This window comes from Pan troglodytes, chromosome 3 (genome assembly GCF_028858775.2).
Source record: "Pan troglodytes isolate AG18354 chromosome 3, NHGRI_mPanTro3-v2.0_pri, whole genome shotgun sequence".
Classification (NCBI taxonomy): domain Eukaryota; kingdom Metazoa; phylum Chordata; class Mammalia; order Primates; family Hominidae; genus Pan; species Pan troglodytes.
Genome location: NC_072401.2, coordinates 146,295,746 through 146,317,748, shown reverse-complemented (window position 1 = coordinate 146,317,748; position 22,003 = coordinate 146,295,746).

The window sequence follows — 22,003 nt, the reverse complement described above, 5'->3', positions numbered from 1 at the left end:
TTATTATTAAAATTTATGTTTCTTCCACTAGAATGTGTTATCTTTCTTTTTTTTCACATTTCACACTTCATTTTATAGAATCCATAAACGGTACAGTGGCATTGGTATAATTTCTCTTTATTACTGATTAGGAAACTGATTAGGAAAGTAATTATTCAGGGACACATAGCTAGCTTAGTTCTGATGTGTGATTATCTGCAAAGCATGGTGCTCCTAAGCTTTGTATTATATTTGCTTCCCCTTTATAATCTCTTCCCTTCTCAGTCTTTTGTTTTTTTCAGTTTTCATAAACTATACTTTTTTTTATTATACTTTAAGTTTTAGGGTACATGTGCACAACGTGCAGGTTAGTTACATATGTATACATGTGCCATGTTGGTGTGCTGCACCCATTAACTCGTTATTTAACATTAGGTATATCTCCTAATGCTATCCCTCCCTGCTCCCCCACCCCCACAACAGGCCCCGGTGTGTGATGTTCCCTTTCCTGTGTCCATGTGTTCTCATTGTTCAATTCCCACCTATGAGTGAGAACATGCGGTGTTTGGTTTTTTGTCCTTGTGGTAGTTTGCTGAGAATGATGGCTTCCAGCTTCATCCATGTCCCTACAAAGGACATGAACTCATCCTTTTTTATGGCTGCATAGTATTCCATGGTGAATATGTGCCACATTTTCTTAATCCAGTCTATCATTTTTGGACATTTGGGTTGGTTCCAAGTCTTTGCTATCGTGAATAGTGCCGCAATAAACATACGTGTGCATGTGTCTTTATAGCAGCATGATTTATAATCCTTTGGGTATATACCCAGTAATGGGATGGCTGGGTCAAATGGCATTTCTAGTTCTAGATCCCTGAGGAATCGCCACACTGACTTCCACAATGGTTGAACTAGTTTACAGTCCCACCAACAGTGTAAAAGTGTTCCTATTTCTCCACATCCTCTTCAGCACCTGTTGTTTCCTGACTTTTTAATGATCACCATTCTAACTGGTGTGAGATAGTATCTCATCGTGGTTTTAATTTGCATTTCTCTGATGGCCAGTGATGATGAGCATGTTTTCATGTGTCTGTTGGCTGCATAAATGTCTTCTTTTGAGAAGTGCCTGTTCATATTCTTCGCCCACTTGTTGATGGGGCTGTTTGTTTTTTTCTTGTAAATTTGAGTTCGTTGTAGATTCTGGATATTAGCCCTTTTTCAGATGGGTAGATTGCCAAAACTTTTTCCCATTCTGTAGGTCGCCTGTGCACTCTGATGGTAGTTTCTTTTGCTGTGCAGAAGCTCTTTAGTTTAATTAGATCCCATTTGTCAATTTTGGCTTTTGCTGCCATTGCTTTTGGTGTTTTAGACATGAAGTCCTTGCCCATACGTATGTACTGAACGGTATTGCCTAAGTCTTCTTCTAGGGTTTTTATGGCTTCAGGTCTAACATTTAAGTCTTTAATCCATCTTGAATTAATTTTTGTATAAAGTGTAAGGAAGGGATCCAGTTTCAGCTACTGGAAACTCTAAAAATCAGAGTACCTCTCCTCCTCCAAAGGAATGCAGCTCCTCACCAACAACGGAACAAAGATGGATGGAGAATGACTTTGATGAGTTGAGAGAAGAAGGCTTCAGACGATCAAACTACTCTGAGCTAAAGGAGAAAGTTCGAACCCATGGCAAAGAAGTTAAAAACCTTGAAAAAAAATTAGGCAAATGGCTAACTAGAATAACAAATGCAGCGAAGTCCTTAAAGGACCCAATGGAGCTGAAAACCACGGCACGAGAACTATGTGATGAATGCACAAGCCTCAGTAGCTGATTCAATCAACTGGAAGAAAGGGTATCAGTGATGGAAGATCAAATGAATGAAATGAAGCGAGAAGAGAAGTTTAGAGAAAAAAGAATAAAAAGAAACGAACAAAGCCTCCAAGAAATATGGACTATGTGAAAAGACCAAATCTACGTCTGATTGGTGTACCTGAAAGTGATGGGGAGAATGGAACCAAGTTGGAAAACACTCTGCAGGATATTATCCGGGAGAACTTCCCCAATCTAGCAAGGCAGGCCAACATTCAATTTCAGGAAATTCAGAGAATGTCACAAAGATACTCCTCGAGAAGAGCAACTCCAAGACACATAATTGTCAGATTCACCAAAGTTGAAATGACGGAAAAAATGTTAAGGGCAGCCAGAGAGAAAGGTCAAGTTACCCACAAAGGGAAGCCCATCAGACTAAGAGTGGATCTCTCGGCAGAAACTCTACAAGCCAGAAAAGAGTGGGGGCCAATATTCAACATTCTTAAAGAAAAGAATTTTCAACCCAGAATTTCATATCCAGCCAAACTAAGCTTCATAAGTGAAAGAGAAATAAAATACTTTAAAGACAAGCAAATGCTGAGAGATTTTGTCACCACCAGGCCTGCCCTAAAAGAGCTCCTGAAGGAAGCACTAAACATGGAAAGGAACAACTGGTACCAGCCACTGCAAAAACATGCCGAATTGTAAAGACCCTCGAGGCTAGGAAGAAACTGCATCAACTAACAAGCAAAATAACCAGCTAACATCATAATGACAAGATCAAATTCACACATAACAATATTAACCTTAAATGTAAATGGGCTAAATGCTCCAATTAAAAGATACAGACTGGCAAATTGGATAAAGAGTCAAGACCCATCAGTGTGCTGTATTCAGGAAACTCATCTGATGTGCAGATACACACATAGGCTTAAAATAAAGGGATAGAGGAAGATCTACCAAGCAAATGGAAAACAAAAAAAAGGCAGGGGTTGCAATCCTAGTCTTGGATAAAACAGACTTTAAACCAACAAAGATCAAAAGAGACAAAGAAGGCCATTACATAATGGTAAAGGGATCAATTCAACAAGAAGAGCTAACTATCCTAAATATATATGCACCCAATACAGGAGCACCCAGATTCATAAAGCAAGTCCTTAGAGACCTACAAAGAGACTTAGACTCCCACACAATAATAATGGGAGACTTTAACACCTGACTGTCGACATTAGACAGATCAACAAGACAGAAAGTTAACAAGGATATCCAGGAATTGAACTCAGCTCTGCACCAAGCAGACCTAATAGACATCTACAGAACTCTCCACCCCAAATCAACAGAATATACATTCTTCTCAGCACCACACCACACTTATTCCAAAATTGACCACATAGTTGGAAGTAAAGCACTCCTCAGCATATGTAAAAGAACAGAAATTATAACGAACTGTCTCTCAGACCACGGTGCAATCAAACTAGAACTCAGGATTAAGAAACTCACTCAAAACTGCTCAACTACATGGAAACTGAACAACCTGCTCCTGAATGACTACTGGGTACATAACGAAATGAAGGCAGAAATAAAGATATTCTTTGAAACCAACGAGAACAAAGACATAACATACCAGAATCTCTGGCACACATTCGAAGCAGTGTGTAGAGGGAAATTTATAGCACTAAATGCCCTCAAGAGAAAGCAGGAAAGATCTAAAATTGACACCCTAACATCACAATTAAAAGAACTAGAGAACCAAGAACAAACACATTCAAAAGCTATCAGAAGGCAAGAAATAACTAAGATAAGAGCAGAACTGAAGTAAATAGAGACACAAAAAACCCTTCAAAAAATCAATGAATCCAGGAGCTGGTTTTTTGAGAAGATCAACAAAATTGATAGACTGCTAGCAAGACTAATAAAGAAGAAAAGAGAAGAATCAAATAGACGCAATAAAAAATGATAAAGGGGATATCACCACCGATCCCACAGAAATACAAACTCCCATCAGAGAATACTATAAACACCTCTACACAAATAAACTAGAAAATCTAGAAGAAATAGATAAATTCCTGGACACATACATCCTCCCAAGACTAAACCAGGAAGAAGTTGACTCTCTGAATAGACCAATAACAGGCTCTGAAATTGAGGCAATAATTAATAGCTTACCAACCAAAAAAAGTCCAGGACCAGATGGATTCACAGCTGAATTTTATAAGAGGTAAAAGGAGGAGCTGGTACTATTCCTTCTGAAACTATGCCAATCGATAGAAAACGAGGGAATTCTCCCTAACTCATTTGATGAGGCCAGCATCATCCTGATACCAAAGCCTGGCAGAGACACAACAGAAAAAGAGAATTTTAGACCAATATCCCTGATGAACATCGATGCAAAAATCCTAAATAAAATACTGGCAAACTGAATCCAGCAGCACATCAAAAAGCTTATCCACCATGATCTAGTGGGCTTCATTCCTGGGATGCAAGGCTGGTTCAACATACACAAATCAATAAACGTAATCCAGAATATAAACAGAACCAATGACAAAAACCACATGATTATTTCAACAGATGCAGAAAAGGCCTTTGACAAAATTCAACAACGCTTCACGCTAAAAACTCTCAGTAAATTAGGTATTGATGGGACGTATCTCAAAATAATAAGAGCTATCTATGACAAACCCACAGCCAATATCATACTGAATGGACAAAAACTGGAAGCATTCCCTTTGAAAACTGGCACAAGGCAGGGATGCCCTCTCTCACCACTCCTAATCAACATAGTGTTGGAAGTTCTGGCCAGGGCAATCAGTCAGGAGAAGGAAATAAAGGGTATTCAATTAGGAAAAGAGAAAGTCAAATTGTCCCTGTTTGCAGATGACATGATTGTATATCTAGAAAACCCCATTGTCTCAGCCCAAAATCTCCTTAAGCTGATAGGCAACTTCAGCAAAGTTTCAGGATACAAAATCAATGTGCAAAAATCACAAGCATTCGTATACACCAATAACAGACAAACAGAGCCAAATCATGAGTGAACTCCCATTCACAACTGCTTCAAAGAGAATAAAATACCTAGGAATCCAACCTACAAGGGATGTGAAGGACCTCTTCAAGGAGACCTACAAACCGCTGCTCAATGAAATAAAAGAGGATACAAACAAATGGAAGAACAGTTCATGCTCATGGGTAGGAAGAATCAATATCGTGAAAATGGCCATACTGCCCAAGGTAATTTATAGATTCAATGCCATCCCCATCAAGCTACCAATGACTTTCTTCACAGAATTGGAAAAAACTACTTTAAAGTTCATATGGCACCAAAAAAGAGCCCACATTGCCATGTCAATCCTAAGCCAAAAGAACAAAGCTGGATGCATCACGCTACCTGACTTCAAACTATACTACAAGGCTACCGTAACCAAAACAGCATGGTAATGGTACCAAAACAGAGATAGAGACCAATGGAACTGAACAGAGCCCTCAGAAATAATGCTGCATATCTACAACCATCTGATCTTCGACAAACCTGAGAAAAACAAGAAATGGGGAAAGGATTCCCTATTTAATAAATGGTGCTGGGAAAACTGGCTAGCCATATGTAGAAAGCTGAAACTGGATCCCTTCCTTACACTTTATACAAGAATGTGTTATCTTTCTAGCTGAATTTGTAGAGTTAAAAGCAGTGTTCTGAAGCCAGACCACTCGGGTTCAAATCTCAATGACCATGTGTGTGAGGTTGGGTGAGTTGCTCATCTCCTCAGTTCCCTCCTATGTAAAATCTGAAAAACAATATGCCAACTTCTTATGGTTGGTATGAGGATTAAATTAGATAATTTATGAAATAAGAACAGTGCCTTAGACATAGTAAGTGCTAAATAAATGCTAGTTGTTCCTGGTACATAGTATTCATTCAACAAATGTTGGTTGAATAAACAATCATTAGAAATGTTTGAAAAATCCTTTCTGTTGAGGTGATCTAAACTTTTTACATTGACATGTACTTACAGGAATGAGAAGGTTCATTTGAAGGTGGTTCAAAACTATCGCTATTTTCTTATTTGATAGTGTCAGTCATTGTCTTTATATATGAAGCAAAAATACTATCTTGTGTGGTCTTCTTTTTACATTATCTATAAGTACAGTATATGAGACTCGGTTCAGGAACTGTGATATCAACATCGTTCATTAAGCAGTCATACTATAATGCTGTGCCAAGCATTTCCACTGAGCTCATAATTTTATCCTCTGCTATGTCATTGTAACACCTCCGGTCAGGCCAAGTGTGTTCAGTTTGGGTCTGGGTTTCAGAATAATTAGATTCCTTTCATACTGAAATGGTATAATAGCAGCAGATGCTATTCCCAGATTTGACTCAAGACAAAGAAGTTAATTTTGCAGATAATGGAAGATGTGAATTGGAGATTATAGCAAAGAACAATTAGCACATATATTAGCTTGGGTCATATTTATACTTTGTCATTTGTTAGAAATAAGATCTCCTACATTTATTTGAGTCATAGAGCCTGGCAGGGAGTGATAAGGTGTTTAAATTGCTATGATTATGTTTAAATTTTGATCTCTTGTATTTCACAGCAGGAATCTACTTTCCAGTTAGGGTTTTATAAAATAATTCTTATAATCATCGTCAGGTCTTAAGTGATTAATTTTTGAGACTAAACTGTAAACCCAGTAAATGGAAGGTCTTCCTTTTCTGTGTTACCTCCTAATTCTTCAAAAGATTATATGTGCTTTGAAAATAGAAAAGTCCTATCTAGGGTTAATTAACATGTGCTATAGTGTATCTTTTTTTAACCTTTAAAAAAATCTTTAAAGGTAGTTTTAAAGGTGCTTGCTAAATCAAATCAAATCAAATATTTTCAAAGTTGTAAGGTAAAAAAGAAAGAGTTATACCTCATTCTAATTTCACTTCTCTGAAATTATTACCACTAATATTTGCTGTCTTTTTCTGTGCTCATTCTAACAAATACATACAGAAATAGGGTACTGTTTTTTAAACAAATGAAATCATATCACATTTATGATCATTCTGCAGTTTGTTCTTTTCACTTCACAATATTCATAGGGTCATTCCAAGTTAGGATAGAAAGATATGCACATTCTTTTTAAGACTTATTGTGACTTATTTAACTATACCCTTTCTAGGTGGACCTGTAAGCTATCTCTAATTTTTCACCATTACAAACAATGCTACAGTAATCATCTCTGTACCTATCTATTCACACATTTACGTGATTATTTCTGCAAAGAGATTTCTAGTAGTGGATGGCTGGGTGATAAGTTTGATATTTGGGAAATATTACCAATGTGTTTTCTCTCTTCCTCCTGCCTCTGCCACATTTTAAGCAGCTAAGGTCTTCTGCATGTATTGTCACTGAGGAGGAATGTTCTAATTCTAAAATCAGAGAGAAAAAAATATAAAGTCTTTAGGGCTTTGGATTTCAAAAGCTAAAACCCTCAGAGGAATGAAGAAAACACCAGGCAAGGACAGGGTATGTGGGAGACATATCATGAAAGACTGCACAACTTCTGTTTTAGGTTAGAAAAAGTTTCCCTGGTGTGGTGGAAAAGGAGGAGAGGTGGAGGGGAAGTGAGGACAGTGGAGGCATTTGTAAGGTCCTAGTAGCTGGCCATACCCTATGGTTTCCCAGGTTGTAATCTCAGAGAGGAAGCCCTGGGTAGGTGGTAGGGTCCTAGAGAAGAAATGCTGTGTGTCATACAGACACAAATCTACCCAGAGACAATCTGGCTAAGATTCCAAGGTCCCAGCTTGGCAGAGAAGCAGTGAAATTATTCCCAGGCCCTCAAGCATGGGATGAAGGGAGCAGAGGATGTTGCAAGGAACCATGCCACCAGAAGCAAGGGGCATCTCATCAGGGACCTGCCTAAGATTACAGCTGAGGCTGACTTGAGCCGATAGCTTTCTTGGAGAATGCCATGTGGACCAATGTCTACTTCCAGGATCATGCCTCTCCCACCATCCCCCACCAACATCTTAACAGGACATCAGCCTTAGAAATATTCCAGAAGAGAAGAACCTTGAATTGACTGAGATTTGAGTTTTTGTGATTCAGCAAAATATCTCAGATAGTTACTGAGATTCTTATCTATTCCTTAGGATTCATACATTTAAAATTTATAGCATCTATAATTTCATTCTTCTCCTGAAAAAAGGTTATTCCAATTTACACTCCTACCAATAATATATGAAAGTGACAATTTCTTATATCCTGGCCAGCACTAGATGCTATCAATCTTTTGATTTTCTTTTTTTCCCTAATTTAATAAGAGAGAAATGATGTCTCATTGTTTTAAACTGTTTCTCTGGCAACGGGTGAGCACTTTTTCATATGTTTGTTGATTATTTGTATTTCTTGTTCTGTGAAGTGCTAGTATAGTTCATTTTATTCTTGTACATTGTTTGATTATGCATTTTATCTTCCACTTAAAGACTGATTACTGGCTAATGACACGTACTGATGTTTAGTCTTCAGACATTACCCTCAACACAGAGGACATATCATTACTTTTGTTCCTCAAAGGTAATTATTAATCCATTATAGAATCAGTCTTTTTAGCAATTCCTACCTCATTATTTTCTTAATTGTTTTAGTGTCTTAATGAAAGACCATAAGATTTTCATATGAAAATTTAGGGGGGGCGGGGTAGGAGAAATATCAAGAACTGTCTTCAGTTATTTTCCAATTATTTTGTGTTACTAATGAAAAATAATATTATAAAAACACATCATTGATATCATAAGTCAGAAGAACAAGATTATAAAGATTATGACTGGGTACTTACTAAATTATCTTTTGTTGAGCTCTTTTCTTGTGGATTTAAATTTGATTTAAAAGCCTCTGCTCTGTGGAGGCTGCTCCCTGAGGACAGTGTTGAAGCCTCCTGGCTGGCTGTCTTTGCTGCTTTACACTGCCACTACCTCTGCCTACTTGCTGGGGAACACCACTACCTGTCTTGGGCCCATGAATCATTTAAATTTAACCATTTACTTGTGTTATTTTATTCAAATTCTTCTCCAGGGGGTGTTCTTTCTCGCTATTTTTTGACAAATCTCTACTTGACACATCGTTCTTCTAAAGCTTAATATACCTCATTGGCCAAATCATGGTTCACTCAAATTGCAGACTGCAACGGTTTAACACTTAGAAATGGTTTACTTTAAAGGTAGGAAAACTGATGTTTGGGTGACACTGGTCAGCGGCAAAAGCACCCACAGTCCAGATCTCCTTTCTCTGCACTTCTTCCCGGAACTTGCCGTGTTCTCTATTTCTTAGCTCCCTCTCTGTTTAATAAGCTTGAGAATTAGACAGTTTGAAGAGCTGCTAGCTGTTCAAATAGAGGCCAGGTTGTTCGTCTTTACCATCTGAAAGCTACTTTGATGATCTCTGTAAAATGAACTCATGGACACCTACCGCATGGCTGGCATACTCATAGCAGTCTCAGAAGAGATCAAAGCTGGACCGCTCCGTGGAGGCTGCTCCCTGAAGACAGTGTTGAAGCCTCCTGGCAGGCTCTCTTTGCCGCTTTACAGTGCCACTACCTGTGCCTGCTTGCTGGGGAACACCACTACCTGTCCTGGGCCCAAGAATTAAAGAGGACTTTCAGTGTTCAAACCCATTCTCTGGCAGCTGGAATTCCAAGTGTACTTAAAAACTATAACCAACTCTATTAATTTTAAAATGAAGCAAGAATACCACTGCTTTACTTTCTCCAACACTGTCCCTTTGTCTCTTCTGGGCTGAAGCTGTTCTTTCGGCCGTCATTTACCATGGTTGAAATGATTTAAAATGTTATGCAGTTGGGCACCAGGATGGGCAGCTGGGAACAAAGAGCTCTCTGGTTATCAGAATCAATGTTAGCCAAACTGTTTGCCTAGTGTCATCAGAAGGGCTAAGAACATACATTTATTATCTTTAAACCACTTTTATTCCTCTTGCTGGCAAGATCCCATATTCTTATTTAACCTGGTAAATACCTGGCATTTGGCATGGAAAAGAGCCTCTTTTATTGAAGTCACTGTACCCATATGGGAAAAGACTGGGGCCCAGGCACTTTATAAAGGTGCTTTTAGAATATTTTTGAAAATGTAAAGTATTTATTCAAATATAAAGTGAAAAGTCTTAGATGTTGTCCTCGTCATTCTTAATTTAGAAAGCAGGAGGTGTGGAAGGCTCCCGTAAGGCAGATGCCCCCTTGGTAACTTGGCTTTGCATTTACTAATAAGAAGGAACAGTTATTTTCGGGTAATCAGACAAGGGTATTCTCCTCTGGAGCTCCTTAGGAAAACTGATTTTCCTCGTGGAAGTCCAAGCTCTTTTCACAGGCTTTTCACAAGCTAAGAAACGTGACTCAAAAACTAACAATGTGGGCCCGCACAGCTTGGGCAACTAAAGCTTCAGACATAACAAACTCGGTACAAGGCTCCCATTTTTTATCAGTCTGGGGACAGGAGCTAGATAAGCAGAGGAAAATCCAAAGATAAAGAAACTCTCCCAAGTAGAGGCTGTGGGAGGTAATTTTCTAGAGTGACGACTTGGAATACTGTGGATTTGTGAAGTAAGACCTCCCCTTCATGTGGATATTGTGACATTCTTGTGGGAAAATGAAAACATAGCACACTGTGTATACCACGGCATATTTAACATCGACAAGTAAGGGCTTCAAAGTGCAGTGGGATTGCCTGAGGCAAGACACCCTGCAGGTGTGCAGCTAGCAGCAGGCTAACTGGGTTACTGGAAATGAACGTAGGAAAACACAGAGCTGGCGTTTTGGCTCCCTGCACATCTGCTAGTGCTGAATTCATGGATGGAAACAGAGAAGCATGCTGCATTCTCAAACTGACAGGCAAAAGTCCTTGTTAGTACAAAAGACAGCTGAAAGCAGGTAAAGAATGGATAAGATTAGGATAGGGCTCAGCTAATTGGATTAGCCTGTGACTTGCTGTTTGAGTTGCCTGCTGATTCCTAGGTCTTCTATTGACAAAACGTATTTAACATCTCCAAAGTTTTCCACATATATTATCTTACCTGTGCCCCTAATAATCCTTTGGAGTATACAGGCTAACAATGGTGCCCTCACTTAAAGGTGGGGAAACTGAGATGCAAAGTAGTAAAAGGACTTGCTGAACTTTGCAGAGGGAGATTGTGTAGCAGAGCCAAGCCTGGATTTTAGGCCTGAAAGCAAGTCTAGAATTCTTTCCATGACTTGTCTCTTCTATATGTGCAGGCCGCTTTTACTCGTCTATGGATTTCTGAGCTTCAAATGACTATTTCATAAACAAAAGAAAATGACTTCTCCCAGAAAGTAAACTTTATTTTTTTTTACTATTAGGCAAGTAAAATATAGTAGAAAATGTTAGAAAATAAGAAAAAAAAGGAATGAAATAAATATTGCCCATAATTCCACACCTAAAAACTGTCCATATTTTGGAAACTATGCTGCTTTAATTGTGTGAATACCATACATTTATGGAGATTTTAACCGTTTTTATATAAGAAGATGAGATCACACGGTATAAAATGGGACTACTTTTTAAATTCACCTAATATTGAGAAAAAACTGTCAAAGTCAATATTATAGACCCTTCTATTATATATATATATATATACACACACACATACACACATATACACTTCCACAGCCACTGTCTTTTCTATTCTATAGGCATAAGACCATATTTTGTTTTACCTTTATGTGTTGTCAAGCTTTCTATACCACAAAAAAAGGCTGCAATGACTATGCTAGTGATCAAATTTTTGCACACATTCTTATTATTTCTTTAGGATTAACTTATAGAACTGGAATTGCCAAGTTAAAGAGTATGTATATTTTTACAGTTCCCACTAGGAAACAATGTTTGAGAGAGCCCGTTTCCCCATCTCTTCAGCAACACTGGGTTTATAATTAAAAGGCAGACTCTGGTAACTTTACATAATTGCAGAGAAGAGGTAACCAGAACATAGGAAAGACACCTCTCCCCACCTTGCATATGATGTATAAGCAAAATAAGTACAACACATTCTTTCTCCACTTACCTAACCCAAAAGATCAGCTACTGTAACAAAACAAGATCCCTAAGAGGGAACATTAAGGAAGATTGCACTGAATCCACACTTCAAAGGCCCTAAGGAAACCTAACCAAGAAAAAAATCTAATCTGTCAGTGGCCCATGGCCATATACCTTCTCCTATAATCTCTTCGTCTTTTACAAGTTAAGTAGGGTTAAGCCAGGTCAGCACTTGGAAAAAGGTACTTTAAAGAAATCCTAAGTACCACATAAAGTGTTGGTTATGATTGTATAAATGTCAATCCTGTGCAAACAAGTGTATGTAGCACTTTCCAAAATACCTGCTTCATAGTGGAAAATACTCTGTCTTCTTGACTATTACTGATGGAGAAGGAGTAGTAACTAATTGCAATGAGCTCCATTTGGTTTGTAGGATTTCTTGGAAAGTTTGTGAAATAGTCGGTACAGCTGAACCTAATGGCGCAGGATGGCAAATTAACCACTGCTGTTACTAATCCAGAGTAAAGACCACCCATTTTTTCTGTTGCAAGATGGTTCAAGAAAGTACCAGGGACTTTCAGCTGGGGTTATCACACTGCACTTTCAGCTTGTCAACACAAGCAAAATAAAGGGCTGATGCAATGATCTAAGTATTTCAGGAAAAAAGAAAAAAAAAGGAAAACAAGGATATTCTCAGCAGAGGATTGGAATCTTCAGTAGGCTCTCTCTGCTCAAAAACTCTACCAAATAGCACCCACACCTTTTCTTTTACCCTGATAACGCTACAGAAAAGTGCAGAGCAAAAGTGTCATGAAATGAAAGAAGGGCAAGAAAACACTACAAGGAATAATCTGTTGAATCTCTAACAGGTCAGTCATAACAGAGTCGGGTAGGAGGACGTTTAGAGAATCGAGGCTCTGCCTATGACTCCTTTGTGTGTGGCATGTGCTGGGGTGTTTTAGAGCACTGTTATGTTGTGCAAATCCAATGTGCAATCCTAATGTTTTTCAGAGGAACGTGATTCCCCAAAGCACTATGGATTGTACTGAAAACAAACAAAAACAACCTCAACCTCGAGGGTTGAGCTACACTGTAAATTGAGAAGATACTTTTCTAACAGTTTCCATCCTGAAGTAGACAAGTTTCAGGTGCTCTTAACAAAAGTAGATGTAGCATCAACATTTATTGATCACTGATGGTTCAAAAGGAAAATGGAAACAAATGCAGCAAAATAAGTGGAGAGCCAGTAAATCTGGAAAGAAAATTTTTGGGGGGTTTAAAGGCTGATATTATTCACTTAATTATTATATCGACTTTATACCTACTAAAACTTCTAGGATGAATTAATAGTCCAAACAACTAAAGTTGGCTATAATTTTCCAACCAGGTTTTCAAAATCCATGTATACTAGATATGATAATTTTTAATGTGGGGAAGTATTTTCTAGCACTTATAAACCATGGTGTAGAATATTGTTCAATAAGTTTTCATGAATAAGTTGATCAATGAGTGAATGGCAGGTAGGAAAGGACTTCTAACTTTAGCAACTTGTGGATTAACAATGAAATGCTCACAATGCATACTTATTTTCCAATAGATAAATGTTTTAATCCATGCATCCTTCAAAAAGTGCCAATAATGCGTTCATTTGTTCATATAGCATTTCTAGAACATCTATCATGTGCCGCATACTATGCTAGATGCAGGAAACACGAAGTTGAATAGACAATTGCCTCGGTCCTTGACCAGTTTGCTTACTGTCCTTAAGAAACTGAGTAACTTTGACAAGTATTTTCTCCAACTCAGAATTTCTTCAACTTCTGAGGGATTTTACATTTTCTAGTTTAATCTTCTTACTATTGTATTAAATAAGTCCTGGAAAATAAGAGTCTGCTTTTAAAGGTTGAAAGCCCCAGATAAATACCTTTAATGGGGTAATGGCACTCTAAATCTCAAATCCTTTTTCAATGGATTTAGGAATAGATAGAAGAGAAATGGATGGTCAACTAGTATTAGATACTTCTCAGAGACAAGTTTTGAAGTGAACAATATAACATCAAGCTTCTGGTATTTGGATCCCATCTAAAATAAGTAGGCAACACTCTTCTAATCAAACAATCTGGTGATGCCACTTAGCCAGGCACACAGGAATGCTAATCCTTGTTTCTCAGCAAAATTCCAAAATGGCTCTGCTGGCTCCCTAAATTCCTCTTAGGAGGATTAGCAGGAAAAAGACTTATTTTCTTTACTTCCTGTCCTCAACAGCTGGGGAGAGTCGAATGGGCTTTTAAAGCACATGAGAAATACTAAATATATGACTTATAAGAAATTTTAAAGTCTGCAACATTTTATAGGGTAGAAAACTATTAAATAAATGGGATATATTTTATGACACCATTTACTTATCTTCTTTAGCATCATCATTTCTATTCCTCAGAACGGAAAATATATCGGGGAGAAATAAACTCCTAACAATAAGGGAAAGACTATTAGCATAATGTAAATTGCTGTTACATTTTTCTACTGCTTAAGAGAGAAGGTGTCTCAAAAAATAAGTAGTTTGATGCCAGCAAGTAGGCCTGGCATGTCCAGAGCAGCGTCACCGCATGTTCGGTTGTGGGTGGCTCTGCAGACTGGTGACTTCATAGTCAGTACCCTTGTGGAAGGGTCTACTGATGCTCTTACACTTTTGGTGTCTTGCCGGAATGGTAGATTACACATGTGAAACTTTGGCCTGTTTTCTTTTCAAACAATATATTTTTCTAATGCTGAAAATATCAAATTTATTTTCACAAGCAAAATCCTAGGGGAAATGAGGAAATTGGCCATAAATTCCTTTTTAAAGTATCCACTAGTGACTCTATTCTGTTTATTTTAGGTTTTAACTTGCAGTAGGTCCTTCAGCCTCTTGCCCTACCCCAGTTAACTTGTCACTGTGCATGTTACAAAGCAGACATGCCAATTCTTCAGAAATAGGGTTTAACATTCAGCTGTTCAGGCCTGAAAGACAACAAATATAAGATAATAGGAAGAGGCTAGTTTGACAGTGAAATAAGTCAGGTTCATTTCAGTTGACAGAGAAAGAAATTTTATGCATCAGGGAGAGTCTAAATGGCTTTATTAGACACTAATTTCAAAAAATTCTTTTTACTTCTATAATGCCCTTCCCTCCTTGTTCTCTCTGATGGTTTACAATTAGATTTATTTCTCTGTAATACACAATTAACTTATGATAATTAAGCCCTTATTTTCCAAGACATATTGTTTCATCTTGTTTTTCATCTTTAAATCTTTTTGTTTAACACTTAAAAGAGCTTTAACTTTTTTTCAAGCAAATTCTTTTACTTCAAATACTTAATTCTCTTTTTTTAAAGATGTAGTTAATGCATGCCTTCCGTATTTTTCCTCTCTTTTTCCTCTGTACTCAAAAACATTACTAACTGCCTTAAGAGGAGTGGCTTAAAGGTTGATAGTGGAAACACTAAATCTTGAAATGGCAGCACATTTGTCATTGATGCACAATGGTGCCATCAATGTAGAGCCCATGTTATGTAGAAATCTCATACCGTTGGTTTTGGATAACAGTTCTCTAGAAAGAATTGCCTTATGGCTACCTCAGAATACTCAGCAGGCTTTTTGCCCAGAGCTGCTAAAGCATTTAACTTGATACAACTCTCCTCCAAACACTCTCAAAGCTCCCAGATGTTCTTTGCCACTCACTGGTCCTCCTGCATTCCTCACTACTGATGATGAGCACAGGTGGTCTTTCTCCCTCCCTTGAGCAGACTCTGCACTTTTCATATCCTGCTTGTGTTCTTACTCAGTTTTTCTTTTCATTGTGCCCTACCTTTCAGACAAATAAAACACTGTTGTTGTTTTTTTTAATATTTTATTTTTTTTGAGACAGTCTCACTCTGCTGCCCTGGCTGGAGTGCAGTGACGTGATCTCAACTCGCTGCAACCTCCACCTTCCAGGTTCAAGTTCAAGTGATTCTCTTGTCTCAGCCTCCCGAGTAGTTGGGATTACAGGCATGCACCACGATGCCTGGCTAATTTTTGTATTTTTAGTAGAGATGGGGTTTCACTATGTTGCCCAGACTGATCTTGAACTCCTGACCTCAAGTGATCTGCCTGCCTCAGCCTCCCAAAGTGCTGGGATTATAGGCATGAGCAACCACCCCCTGCCCCTAGAACACTGTTCTTTCCATGCTTTCATACCACTGTTATCTTGAGCCTTTGCCAGGACTCACATTACATTTTAATTATTTACACCCTGTCTTGCCAGTGTATAAATATTGAAGGTCTTCTCCCTCTAAGAAGGGTGATAACAATCACTGTTGACAGGAAACATCAATGACTTTGAAGAGGAGGATTTTTGATGGGCACCCAGAGTTGTCATGAAGGGGATGTTATAAGAATAGTAGAAGCACATGATGGCATTTAGTTTTAACTGAGCCCACAGACTACTTTATGTCACTGTAGGAATCAGAGCAGTTCAATGAAGGAACTCTTTACATAAGAGAAATTATGAGGACTGAATAGTGTTAATTTTTTTATAATCAGGATGCATCTTTTATAGTTGGATGCATCATTCAAGGAAGAATGGAATTCTATAGCAGGAGTGGGGAAGTGGTGAAGTGTATGTGGGATCCCAGCAAAGATGGCAGATGTCCCATGGGCATGGCTAATGCCCTAGAGATGAGCCCTGATGGGTGACAGGGTATCCAGAAACTGTGTGTTCTTTTCGCAATACATTTGAGACATCTATGGGACTTCCTAGAAATATCTGACGGTGGGATAAGATTGCAGGAGAATGAAGTATTGAAGGAATAAATGTAGAGGCTATAAAAGTAGTAAGAATCATGTGTTCCCTCCAATACTTTATTTGTACTGCTGGGCTGTTGAATTAAAGGATATTTGCATTATACATAGTTTATGTCTGTGGGATAAAACATAGCAGGTGCTCAGAAGACTGATAATTCTTGGTTCTTAGATCACACAAGAGTTTCTGCCACAGGTCTTGAGAAAGAGATATTGTTATAATAGATGTTTGTTGGTGGATGTTTCTGCATCATTTCCTTTACCCTTCTGATTTCGCTTCGGGGATCTGTGTGATTCTGAGAAAAATAATTCTACCTCTATGCCTAAGGTGGATCACATGACCTAGGCTAACCTAATCAGTGCATTATATGCACAGATTATATTAATTAGTTCAGATTTAGGCATGTAGTTTAAGCCATCTAATTCAAGCCATGCAAGCAGATTAAATCTCATTTCTTTTCCTGGGAATGTTGAAACATTGATATTGTTGCTGAAAAAAATAGTGAGGAAATATGTTATTCTGGGTTTTGTTGCAGCCGTTTTGGGACCATGAGGTAAGTCAGTCTTAGGAAGAAAAAAGATGTTGAATATGTAATTGAGTAGCTTGATGAAGGTTCACTTGTAGCCCATCTTCCCTGTGATATTTTAAATTATGAGTCAGTGAATCCTCCCTTCTAGTTTAAACACATTGGGTGCAATTTTCTGCTACTAATTAATAAAAACAATCTCATTAGGAAAGATGTAAAGTACTGACCAACATCCCCAATAATATTCTCAACACAGTGTGAAAGTGCTCTATTTCCTTAAGCATGCAAGGGAAATTTTCACAATACCATAAAACTGGATAAAGTTGATAAATGCAACTGGGCCTTCTCTTTGGAAGGCACCATAACTAGAGGGAATTCCTCAAACCATATTCACTTGTATTTCAAGCTACCCCTTTCCAGAATCTAAGCAACCAGGGAGTAGCAAACATGCTTATTTATTTTGCTTTAAGTAATGCTGCACATCGTATTATTTGTAAATAAACATTTAATGGTTTTGCTTACATTTAATTTTATATTTAATTTCTTTTGGTAATAACAAGGTAACTGGCAATTAACAAGATATCATTTTCTAGGAAAATAAAATAAGGCAAAAAATTATTTAGTTTAGGATGCTTTTTGAATTAATGGCAAGGTCACACAGTTCAGTACCATTCAAAAAATTTTTACTGAGGCCAGCTATGTGCCAGATACTGAGACAGGTGCCAGAACAAAAAAAGGAATAATTGTGGTCCTTCTCTCATAGTGCTTACAATTTAGGCCAGAGAAGGCAAGTGAGTTTTTTGTCTCATGTGCTATAATAAATTGGTCATGGTTGCCTGCAGACTTTATTGAGGAGTCTAAGCATGTGTCCTGATTTAATCAAACAGAGGTACTGGATCCAGGTTTACCTGAAGCCTGTACTGCCCCTGTAACCCATGACTAATGTCTGTTGTGAAGACAAGAAATTCAATGATAGAACAAGTTCTCCGATTCTCTATCTCTGTCTAAGGGCATAGGATTTAGGCATAATTCCACTTCCCATATGCTTTCTACTAAGTCACTCCAATAATAAAGGTTCAAATCTCATGTGCTAATTGTACTATGTTCAAAAACATAATACATTGGGTATGAAAATATGTTTGCATTCAAGACCTAATGACCAGAAAGGATTTTGTTGAACATTGTGAAACAAAATAACCAATGTATTATGTTTTTGAATATAGTACAATTAATATAAAAATACTGTATGTAGTTTCTCTTTTGCTTCATTTATAGGGAAACATTTGGAATTTATGAGTGAGATACTTTTGTTCTCCAATGACAACTGAAAATGATGGGCTTGGGTCTATAGAATAAGTGTGGGCAAAGCAAACACAGATTTTGTTAAACTTGATGATTTTGTACTCCATGGCTTCTGCAGGGCAGTTTGCTGAATCCAGATTTCCTGAAGAAGATGACATTTTCTTTAGTGGGACTTAGCCCAAGAAAGCAGTTCAAAATGATTAGTGCAGATCAAGAAAAGAAAGGGTATTTTAGTATTCTCATGTCTCTAATTTAATTCCAAAATGTGAGTCCTGTACCCGCAGCACGGTTAAATGCTTTCTGTAGCACGATGAAGGGTAGTAGGAGGGAATTCAACCTGCCAGAGCCACACAGATTTATACCTCATAATAGCTACCAATGCGCCGCAGTAAAAATTTACGTTTCAACTAAATTACTAATGACTTTCAGGCCCGTGCCAGAAATTTTAGAGTAGGCTTATAAAGGGAGATGAGAGAATATACAGTCAAGCATTCTTAAGAGTGGTGTGTGTGTGCGCGCGCGCGCATATGCGTGTGTTTTTCATTTGGGATTATGGGACACGTGCTCATCATTTTTTGCCATCTTGATTAAATGTAATTAGGTTCTGGCAAGCCACCCTTCCCCTCTCTTGGATGCTGGGGTGTTTTTGCATTTTCACAGGGGTTATCCACAGGAGGTTACTCTGTTGCCTTTTGCCTTTACTCCAGGGGTGGCCACATTTTTTTTTGACGTATTGGGCTTCACAGTGATTTACAGATTAAGGATCTGGCCTGAACTCGGGCCAGCAGGACTGCTGTTCTCTCTCGCTGACACATCTCACTGCTTGGAGCCAGTGGCTCTTTGCTTACCCTCTCATTATAGTTCTTAGCCCACATTTCCTTTTGGCACAGAACACTTGGTTATTTTGACGATGTGCTGGATTTGCCTCCTGCCTCTACCCCCTGCTGACTTATGAAAATGACCACTATAGGGGGAGGCAGGTGACCCCCCACTCCCCACCCCCAACCCCATCCCATCCCTGGGTCCCTGAAAAGTTTTTCCCTCAGTAGGAGAATTGCTTTAGGAGAAGCCCAAAATGGGATGCTTGCTTTGCTCACATTGATTGCGTCTCCCAGTGCCTCCCTGCGCCTCATCTCTGTCGTCATCCTTTTTCTACTGCAGGCTCATCAGAGAACACAAGTAGCTCACAGCACCCTGGAGAGGGAAGGTAGGGCCTCCCTGGCTTCTCCTTTTTCTTGTGCTAAGGACAATGACTACTTCTTTCAATGATCTCAGGACCTCCTTTGTAAATATGTGGGCCCTGCGCTCTGGCAGTGTTTCTGTGTGGGCAAGGATTACCCCCGCTGACCATACAACGATAAAAACTAAAATATAGTTAAAATTAACCTAACATAAAAGAAAAAAAAAAGACTTCTGTATAATAGTAAAAAGCCATAAAGCCCAGTGTGTATACATGGATTTATTCCTTGATTTTTATATACTTTATTCTTTACTTGGAATTGTCCATATTTAATGTTATTTTGATTTTATTCTTTCCTATTTCTTTTACAACCTAATATTTTCATATTGGCCTAATAAGAATTATTGTTGTTAGACTCTTTCAGATTCTCACTCTCTGTGTTTTGTATTTTTTCTTTGGCTTGGTTTGCTGAGTCAATGTTACCGATTTCCACTGTATCTTTATATTTTAAAATTAAGAAAGTCCTACTTTAAGCTATTACCGGACAAAACATTTCCATAATAATGGACACATTTCTAGTGTGTATGAGAGCACAGTAATATGTAGTATGTACAAGCTTCCATAGAAATGTGCTTCCAATACAGGGGTTTGCATTGCTGGGTTGAGATGGACTTCAAAGTTGTTAAAACTTGGTAACTTATTAAGATATTTCAGTATATTAAATTATTGTTCTTTTGATATTTTGAGATTCCTCTAAATATGGTTTTAAGAATGGTTTCCTTATCCTCTCTAACTAGGCACCTATATTTTACAAATGAGAAAATAGACTTAGGTAGACACATAGGCCTCTTAACTGGTCCATTCAAGTGACCATGTTGGCTGCTTGAATCCAGACCTGTGTAAGTTCCGTGTTCTGTCCACTTGACTATACTTGGCCATAATTAAGCCATGTAGCTAGCATGATAGCTCGCATAAATCACTAATGCAAAACTTTTTTTTCATTTAATTTTGATAGGCAACAAGGAGAAGAAGGGAAAACTTTTTTTATTTTTAATTTAATTTTGATAGGCAGCAAGGAGAAGGGAAATCAACTCTTCCCTAACAAATTTTCAGGTCAATGTTAAAGCATTTATTTCTAAATTTAGGTCAGTCTTAGCCTATGTTCTCTTTTCTTTTATGTTTTCTTCCTCACTCTACTTTTCTGTACATTCTGGGTCTGGAGGCAGGATGAGGATTGTAGCATCTTCCACAAAGCCTGGAAGACAAACTCTGTGTTTACCCTGTTTCCATGGCACCAGGGCTCTCTTGTCAAGGCTAATATCTTAGTGGGACACCTTACTGAGTGGTGTGGGTCTGCTTGTGAAGTTTACTCAGCTGGTTTCGCTTTGGCAGTGAGGCTTCTAAGACCTTCCTCAAAACCACCACCTTGGCTGCTCTGGGTTTCTTTTGAAACATCCTCAGGCTTGGCCCATAAGGTAGGACTGAATGGTACCAGGATATTCTGGTGTCTTCCAGAGAATCCCAGAAAAATACTAGTGTATGGACCTAATGGCCAAGAATGGTGTTTAATTCTGAGTTTGGCACTATGATGAGGCTATCACTTCTGTGCATATTTGATCCCTCAGAAGGTAGCCAAGCCTGACCTGTACTTTTCATGTCAATTTTCTGTGAGGAAGAAAGAACAGTGGAGGACTTTGACTCTTGGAAGCTCATCAGAGTGAGCTCATCAGAGCCTTGAACATTGTGGGCTATGTGGACGTCACCCAGTGACATCAGGAGTAAGGAATTCCTGTTCATTATTCAGGTTTAGTGATGTCTATATGGGATGTGACTTCATATTTAACTTCTTTCTATTTCTCTCTTCTATAATAATATGAACATCTTTTCATGGAACACTATTACCTGTAGCTTGTTTTCACAGCTGTTATTTTATTATTCTATTTTGATCATATTAAGATCCCTCCACTGTGAAGTACACAGAGGCAAGATAGAAAAATCAAGACTGAGAGTCTATAAACAGGAACAACAGTACCTCAGCTTATGATTCTTAGTCCAGCTTTTCTTCCATTACCCTGTGCTGTGGTTCACAGGATGGGAAATGGCAGGGTCTGGGAACACAGTCTTTGATGGAGCAGTGGTAGAACTGCCAGTGATGCCTTTGTGCAACCTGCAATGTGCTCTTGTTAAGCCATTTCGTTCTTGTTGATTGCTTTTTTCACTGAAGAAAAATAAACTGAAATAAAGGCAAGTATAATTTTCCAACCTTCAAAAGCTCAGCTTCAGATGGTGTATTTGTTTCCTTCAGTTGCTACAACAAATTACCACAAATTTGGTGGTTTCAAACAT